This window comes from Mus caroli, chromosome 1, assembly GCF_900094665.2.
Source record: "Mus caroli chromosome 1, CAROLI_EIJ_v1.1, whole genome shotgun sequence".
In the NCBI taxonomy this organism is placed as follows: Eukaryota; Metazoa; Chordata; class Mammalia; order Rodentia; family Muridae; genus Mus; species Mus caroli.
In genome coordinates, this window is record NC_034570.1 from 8,074,177 (window position 1) to 8,083,322 (window position 9,146).

General features: G+C 38.6%; 1 pseudogene; it reads left to right on the plus strand.

Annotated features, from left to right (window-relative positions):
• Window positions 1-1,597: 1,597 nt before the first annotated feature.
• LOC110312210 overlaps window positions 1,598-9,146 on the plus strand; it is a 67,250-nt pseudogene continuing 59,701 nt past the window's right edge.

Below are 9,146 nucleotides of genomic sequence, written 5' to 3' on the forward strand. Positions count from 1 at the left end.
TTGGCCATCAGTGGAAAGAGAGGCCCATTGGTCGTGCAAACTTTATATGCCTCAGTACAGGGGAATGCCAGGGCCAAGAAGTGGGAGTGGGTGGGTGGGGGAGCGTGTGGGGGACTTTTGGGATAGCATTGGAAATGTAAATGAAATAAATACCCAATAAAAAAATGAAAAAACAAAAGAAAGTGCTTGTGGATCAACAAGCCAATTTCAGTATTTTAAAAGATTCATCCATATATTTCTGTTCCTCTAGAACTACTCCTGGTACCAACTTCTGCATTAGTCAGGGTTCTCTAGAGACACAGAGCTTATGGATAGTCTCTATATAGTAAAGGAATTTACTAATGACTTACAGTCTGCAGTCCAATTCCCAACAATGGTTCAGTAGTAGTTGTGAATGGGAGTCCAAGGATCTAGCAGTTACTCAGTCTCAGTCCCACATGGCAGGCAAGCAGGCGAAGGAGCGAGAGCACGACTCCCTTCTTCCAATGTCCTTATATGGTCTCCAGCAGAAGATGTAGCCCAGATTAAAGGTGTGTGCCACCACACCTTTAATCCCAGATGACCTTGAACTGGGAGATCTCCCTGTCTTCAAGATCTCCACACCAAGATCCAGGTCAGAAACTTCTATCTCCCAGCCTCCAGATTTGGGTCACTGGTGACCCTTCCAATTCTGGATTGTAGTTCATTCCAAATATAGTCAAGTTGACAACCAGGAATAGCCACTATAGTTGGTTTTGTTTTGTTTTATTTTGTTTTTCTTTTTTTCCTGTTTGGAATGCCTAATTGTCATTTACTAGTTAGAAAATGACAAAAGACTTATCTGATCAAAATGGAATCTCCCTCAGAATCAGCACCAGGCCAATGGGAACTAGAATGCCTCGTGTTCATCTTCACTAATGTCATCATTTACCTGCCCTGTAGCAACATTGGTCAAATGAGACTTTTCAGATTCTTGTAAAGGGTGCAGGTTAACAGCTACTTTTGGTCCAGCATACAGTGGAAGTGCCATCCCCTACCTATGGCTAGATGAGTGGCTAGAGTCCACAATCTTCAGGTCACATCTACTCAGCCCAGCATCTTCTGAAATGAGGAGTTCAGACTGCTGACTGGGAATTAATCAAACTTTATCAAACAGACTTACACATATCTTTGTGGATCTGAACCAAGTGACCCTATAAATTCACACATGGGCTAATTCAAGCAAAAGATTTTCTGTTTTGTGTTTAGACGTAGGAATCTGAGAAGAGGGGAATTTTGGGGTCAACTGGTGGGAGCCATTTTGGGGTTCCATGAGTCCATGGTGCTGACAGCTACACAATGCCATTTCTGCATGGTCTTGTGGAGGTTCAGGAAGCATGTGACCTTTGACATGGTGGTGATAACAGACACACCGAGGAAAACAGTCTGCTGTTTTTTAAACTTATAATAATTAAGTGGGAAGATTTTCAAGCTAAAAGTTGAACTCTGGCCTTTCAGTTATTGGTCTCTAAATGGTATTCAAAGATGTTTGCCTGAAGAGTTCCTTTTATTTGGATAAATTAATTCTTTTGCAATGAATTGATTTTGATAGATATTAGTAGAAGTTTAACAGGAGTGAATGGCCTTTCCTATGATTGAAGATAAACACAGTGTGGACCCTTGTGTCCCTGTGTGCATCGAGGCAGCTGAGGATGTCTCTCAACAGGTGGCTGGTGGCACAAGGGTGCCTGGCTCTGAAACACTGGGATCTGTAGAATTTCTGAAGCTCAAAGCACTGAGTCCTCTACCCACCTGCCATAGTGAAATTGACAGATTGATGGACCGAGGCAGGTGAGGTAAGTGTTGTGAGTACTCTCATGTGACCCTCCTTAGGGTCTTCTAAAGAACTCCAATGCAGACTCTGCAGGGATGTGAGATAGAAAACCGGCCATTCTAATCCCTGAAAGAATTCTGGGATATCTGTCTGTTCCATATACACGTAAAGGTAAGAAACTTCTATTTACTTTTTTGAAACGGGTCTTGCTTTGTAAGCCAGACTGGTATGAAATTCTACCTCATCCTGCTGAGTGATGGGATTAGGCTCATGCTGCAGTTAAAAACAAAAAAACAAAACACACACACAAAATTAAAAAATCTTTCTTCAGTTTGTGTCTGGTGAAGGAAAAGAAGTGGTGGCATGCCTAAAAACCAGAAGGAAAAGAATGAATATCATGAAAGAAAGGAATCACCAGGTACCAGGGAACTAGGAAAGAAGGGTTGTATTTCAACTTGAAACACTGTAATTTGTGCCTTGCAATCTGTGCAACATTGATGAGAAAGTCAACTAGAAAGTGATACATTGTATGTGTTCTACTTTTATATTTTGTGAATTATTCATTTATTATAAGCTTTTATAATTTAATCAGCATACAAGACTCATGAAAGCCGTGGATCCAGTTCTCTGGAGAACAACCATCTCCTTTCTTTACTGAGGATGAGGAATGATATGTGACTTGACAGAAGGAGGTTCCATAGTCCGGAAAGAACCACCACGCTGTCTGAGAAAGGCACAATCTCTCCAGTGAGAAGTGGACCGCTCAGCTGTATCTCACTTCTGAGAGGAAACAAAGCACTTTCCATATTTCTGACTTTACGACTTCATCCAGAACAAGTCTGAGATCGTTCAGGAACTGCACTGAAGGGGCATGTTTTATAAGGTGTGTGAAATGTGGAAACAGAACATATGGTTTGTGAGCTGGAACAAATTATTGAAATGAATGAAAAATGCTTTGATTTATGGTAGAAAGTACGTTTTCACAGGGAAGGTCCCAGGCTGTTCCCAGATCCCTCCTTTTAGTCTGAAAATCGGTTCCTATAAATAGCTGAAATATGAGAGAATAGAGTCCATTTCAGAGTGTTTGTGTATCTACTCCACTTATCTTTATGTTTCCCTATAATCTTTCAGTGTCTAGACATGTTCTCTTCAGTAAATTAGAGTAGAAGTTAACTTCTACTTGGAAAACATGTGAAATGATGTGAATTGGATGAAAAATGTGTTCCTAATTAAAAATTCATTCATGAAATTCTATACAGCATGCTTGTAACATAAATAGCTGCTTGTTTTAATTTTCTCAAGTTAAACTAAATTAAAATGAATCTCAGTAAAACTAAGGCTGTGAAATACTTATGTATTTTATGTGGATAGTATGTAGATGCAGTAAAACAACCAGAATGGCACGCACAGGGCTCTGACTCCAAGCATCTCTAAGTTGCATCTGCTTCCCAGATAGATGTAATTGCTTGAATTGGTGCTGTCACCATCTAGTGACAAGGAAGCTCTTTGGTGGTCATTGTTGACTGTCTTACTCCAAGTTTCCCTTCCCTGACTTTGTTTATATAAGGTTAGCAGAATTACCTCTCTTTATCCTTTAGTTTACTTTCTATATTGCCAGAATATCTGAGACACATTCAAATTTTTTAATCAGAATTTTTCAGATGTAATATGACCTTATAAATTTCAATTTACCTTCACAAATCTGTATTTGCCTCTATTCTAAAAAGAAATTTTCATTATTGTTTGGCAGGTTTTTTAGAGCACAGATCTATAAATGTACAAAAATGAGCTGGTTGTGCATGTGTGTGTGTGTGTGTATGTGTGTGTGTGTGTGTATGTATGTATATATACATATACATAGATAGGTTATATTTTCCTTTAAACTCATATGTCACAATTAGCTATCAACTCTCAAAGGGTATTTATATCCAGGGTGGAGATTATTTCTAAATATAAATACATCTTAAATCCCCAAAGAATTGGCAATAATGTTGGCTTTGTTACTCACTGGTAATGGACCTTTAGTGAGATCTTTTAGACTACGTTAGCAGTCAATTACATCTCATCCAAATGAGCTTACCCTTGCCTGACATCCACTCTTATGATCACTGAGATGACTGACTGGAACAGTTAGGTCTTGGTAGGAGAAAAATACTCACAGAACAGTAACAGAGATGGGTTTATTATTTTGTAGAATGAATGTTTCCTAGGTATTCATTCCAGTTTTTATTTTAAACATGAACAAGGTTTCAATAACTATGGCTAGAGTTGGGTCTCTGTGCTTTGAACTGGCATTGAAAACAGCTCCAAGAGGCTGGCAGAAAGAGTCTTGATGAATTCATGGCTTCCACTTTACATGGCAGTCATCAGTGACACATATGCAAGGACACGTGGCTTGTGCTCACTGTTTCTACTATAAAGTACATTCTGTATGAAGCACTATTGTTATATTGTATAAGAGTATTTGTTTGCTGGAGGTAATTGTCTGTGGATGTCAAGTTCAAAGGATTACCAAAAATAGCATTACCCCATGAAGACCAAATGATGATAAAGAAGGAACTCGTGAATTTACAATGTTTGAATATTTCTGAGTCTCTCTTATCCAGATACAGAGAGCTTTTACAGCCATGGGTAAATTCCCGTATGACTCAGGGATAAGATGGCCCATGCTCTCAGGTGCATCATGGGTCATTGATTGTTCTGAAGGCACTGGAGTGGAGATATTTGATTCAACCCTAGAGCAGTGGTTTTCTAGATGTGTTGTGCTAACCAATAGCATCATTGTTACCTACCTACATAGAAACACAAAGTCCTTGGGCCCCATCCCAGACTATTAAATCAAAGTATTTGAGGCTGAGAACTTTCTACATGTGGTTTTGAAAGACTCCAGGTAGTTCTGATGTGTTTAATTTTGAGAACCACCACATGGCAGTCCTGCCATCCATCAAGAGGTAGTTAAGTGCCAGCCAGTATGTGTGTTAAGTACACAAATGATCAGAAAACATTGCCTGTATGTAGAACCACAGCTTAACTTTTTCAGATAGCCAAGGTAGCCTTCCTTTCTTCTCATGATAATTTAGCTTTGGTCATAACATAGCAATGAGAAGTCCAAGACAGATTTGATTTTTGTTCTGGGCCTCTTATCTCTCTGAAGGCTAAATGACAGATATTCTTGAATTCTACTAACTCTGCCCAAATCTCAGAAGGAAAAAAAATCTATGAGGTACAGTCTTCTTAGTTTTTCCTATCCTTTTTTCACAAAAGAGCCATCTCTGGATATACATTGCAAAAGTATCTAGATAATGTATACCTGAGTGCAAGGTATAAAAAAAGAAGAAACACCTTGTCTATCTAGTGAGATATTAGCAAATATATGTCAATCAACTGCAAACAAACAAACAAATAAATAAATACCCCCAAAACAACACCCTACCACCAACAACAAATTATCCCTATTTTGCTGCATTGCTATTTTCTGTGGTGTAAATTCTCTCATTGATTTAAAATTGTCAAATGCAGCACAAGCATGATTTGTGCAGGGAAAGGTAACATATAATTGGCACTTTCCAGGCTATTTCAGTTGAATTTGGTGTAGTCCAGGCTTTATTCCAGTTCCTGGCATAGGGTACTCTGAAAATAAGTATTCAATCAATGAAGGAGGGTAGGTAGATCAATGAGAACCTTTTTCCAGTTCTGCTGAAGCCACTGAGTCTCATTGGTATGGAAGCATGGCAGCCATCTATTCAATTGCACGTTTTGGTTTACATTCTTGTCCGGTCTTGAGAAATAAACAGTTGACATCAAATTGTGTAAACATTGGTCACATAATGAAAGACAGCCATAATCTTGTAAATAAGTATAATTTAAGTATTTCAACTCATCCTCAAGTAATTTGGCACATATTAATTAATAGGATGATTGGATACACTTTCAAAGGAGAGAGGATCCATACGCCAACATGTTCCAGTGTTAGAACTTGTCTCTGACAAGTTGGAGAGGCTGCCATTCATAGACAGGACACTATTTCCCCCTTTGCGGTTTTTATTAAGGACACAAATTTGTTATGAAACTCACTATGTAATAAAGCCCTAGTCCATTCATTTAGTGCTACAAATCGCCTATGTGTAAAGGACTTACTTTAATTTTTCATTAGTAAATATTAAGAAAAAAATTAAGTCTTCCTTTTGAAAGTGTTCCCCTAATTATAAGGATGGTTATTTATTTATAAGTATGTTGATAATAAATTCTTATTTCTGAAGCAGTCTTGTACCCTTACTTGAAAAGAAAAGTTAGACGATATTTTTCCCCCTTCTTGGAGTAAAGCTAATTTTTTGAGGGAATTTCAAAACACCTCTTTGACTACAAAGCTTTTGTTAACTTCTCTGCAATTAGATAATAGAAATCCCAACTATTCTTCCTTTCCCTTCTGGGCTCTTCACTTTTTAAATGCTCACTGTAGGTGTTCATGTTCACTGGTATTTTCTTTCAACAATTCCTGTAAGTTATCCTTTCTTTGTGCCTAAGTAAGAGTTTGCAAAACTTTACCCCCTTATTCTTCCATTAAATACCGACAAGGAACAGTGGTGTGATGCATGCTAATCGGCAGGACCTCCCTGTGGGAATCTGTGCTAGAAGACTGGTTCACATTGAAGGCAGACAGTGCTGTTGACACTGGCTGTCAAAAAGGCTTCAGGTCTTTGAAAGGAAATCTTAATCTTCTTTATTCATGTGTGAACAGGTCCAGGCCCCCATCCCAGGACTCTTATGCATTGACTGTTTAAACTGCAGGTTGCTAGGCTTTGGGGGAGAGTCTGTTTGCCTGTGTCTAGTCCCCTGCAAATGGATGGGGACTGAAAATTAAAATCTGTCTGACACAGACCGGAGCTTTTCTGTCTCTGTTTGAAGAGACATGGCAACCTAGGAAGGAATGAAAAGGAATTTTATTGAACGCAAAACCACTCAATGTTTAAATGTTGGATGCAGGGACTGAATGGTAATTTGGGGTAATGGTGGATTGTTTATAGACAGTGGGACGGCTGTCAATCAAATCACAAAAGCAAAATTTGTGTCAGAGGAAGAAAAGTGCCTTTCTAAGTGACTGAAAGCTTGCTTCCTGTTAACATGCTCAACTCCACAAATGAAAGTTTTGTTTGTTTGTTTTCCAGAAGTTTGCAAGTACAAAAATTTCATAATAACAGAGACACCTTACTTACCTAGGTGGTACAATTTCAAGCTAAATTACATCCAAACCACATTTTATATGATTCCCGCTTGCATCACACCCCTGTGGCAGTGTTGCATTTGTTTCCATGCTTTTTTATAACCAGGAAACCAAAGACATGAAGATTTAATCATCAACTGAAAAACATCAAAGGTATATGAGACAAAAGGCAATGTTTTTAAATGCAATATAAAACCTCAAGATTTTATTTTGAGGACAATCTTTTTCAAAGGATCTGAATTTTTTCAAGTTACTCTTTCAGATGAAACATTTCTATCACTGATAGTGTTCATATAAAATGGAAGAACATTAGCAGTGAGAAAATTGCTTTTCAAAATAAATCTCGGGCTGGTGAGATGGCTCAGTGGGTAAGAACACCCGACTGCTCTTCCAAAGGTCCAGAGTTCAACTCCCAGCAACCACATGGTGGCTCACAACCATCCATAACGAGATCTTGTGCCCTCTTCTGAAGTGTCTGAAGACAGCTACAGTGTACTTACATATAATAAATAAATAAATTTAAAAAAAAAAACAAAAATAAATCTCTACTCTTTTCCTAGATAAAGCTTAAAGCATGAAGTAATAATATATAATAATATGACGAATATACATGAATGCATACATGTAGTGAATGGTCTCTTCTGCTCCCTCATTTAGCATAAAAAAGTAAATTATGGTTTGAAAAATCATCAAACAGCTCTATATTCCAAAAGATCCTTTAGTTTTCGAAGTATTTCTTAGATCTCTGTCTGCAGCAAGTGATTTTCTGTAAGTGAAGATGGTAGAAAACTTGCCCAGGAGAGATGTATATTGCTGGAGCTGGCTGGGGAGTTACTGCATATTCTCTTTGTAAAATTAAGTCCAGCTCCCTTTTGGATTCTCACCCTGAGCTGTCAAAGACTATAAGGATGTGAGTTCTGCCCTTTATGGGGTGGGGGTGGGGGGTGAGGATGGGGAAGAAGAACTAAAGACATGTTCATCAAAGCTTCTCCAGTCAGTTTTCATTTTGAGAAGTGGCATACATACTACTCATTCTGAATAATTTAAGTCATAATCACAAGACTCCTTTGGGATTGAGAGAATGGCAGCTTAGATTACAGTAAGATTTATTACCATGGCCAAGGCAAATTTGTCATGACTTCTCTTTCGGTAGTTTGTTAGATATCAGAAACTTAGGGCACCAGAGACTGCACACTTACTTTATAATCAACAGCCCATTAAACCAAGGTCTGGAACTGAAGAATTCCAATCACTAGGCAGAGGAGTGTGACTCTTAAAGTTTGGAAAGTATGACATTCCAAACTGCTGAGAAGATAATTAATAATAATTATGTTATCTTTGTTCTAACAGCCTATCTTAGAGTTTCTTTTGCTTTGAGGAAACACCATGAGACACACCATGACAAAAAAGCAAGTTGCCAAGGAAAGGGTTTATTTGGCTTATGTTTTCATATTTCATTTCATCATCACAGGAAGTCAGATCAGGAATTCAAGTAGGGCAGGAACCTGGAGGCAGGAGTTGACTGTGCTGCTTTCTGGCTTGCTCCTCCATAGCTTGCTCAGACTGCTTTCTTATGGAACCCAGGACCTCCAGCCTAGGGATGGCATTACCCACAGTGGGCTTCCCCCTCAACACACACACACACACACACACACACACACACACACACACACTGATTACTAATTAAGAAAAAGGCTTACAACTAGATTTTATGGAGACATTTTCTCAACTAGGCTTCTCTCCTCTAATTTGTGTCAAGTTGATATGAAACTAGCCAGTACAAAGCCCCACATCTTATACTAACTCTTATATAGAGTAATACACTTTCAGACAAAGAGCAAGGATTTACACATGTTCCCTTCTCAGGGGGGGGGGGTCAGTCCAAATGGGGAGAGCTTCACATTCTATAGACTTTATATACAGCAAAGGCCCACCTAAAATGTAGATCAGCACAATGGTACCCTTGGCCTTCGTCCACCCTTACCTCTTGGGAGCACAAATCAATGGCCTTTCTCTACACAAAAGATGGACGGGCTGAGAAAGAAATTAGAAAAACAACACCCTTCACAATAGTTCCAAATAATATAAAATACCTTGGCGTGATCCTAACTAAGGAAGTGAAAGATCTGTATG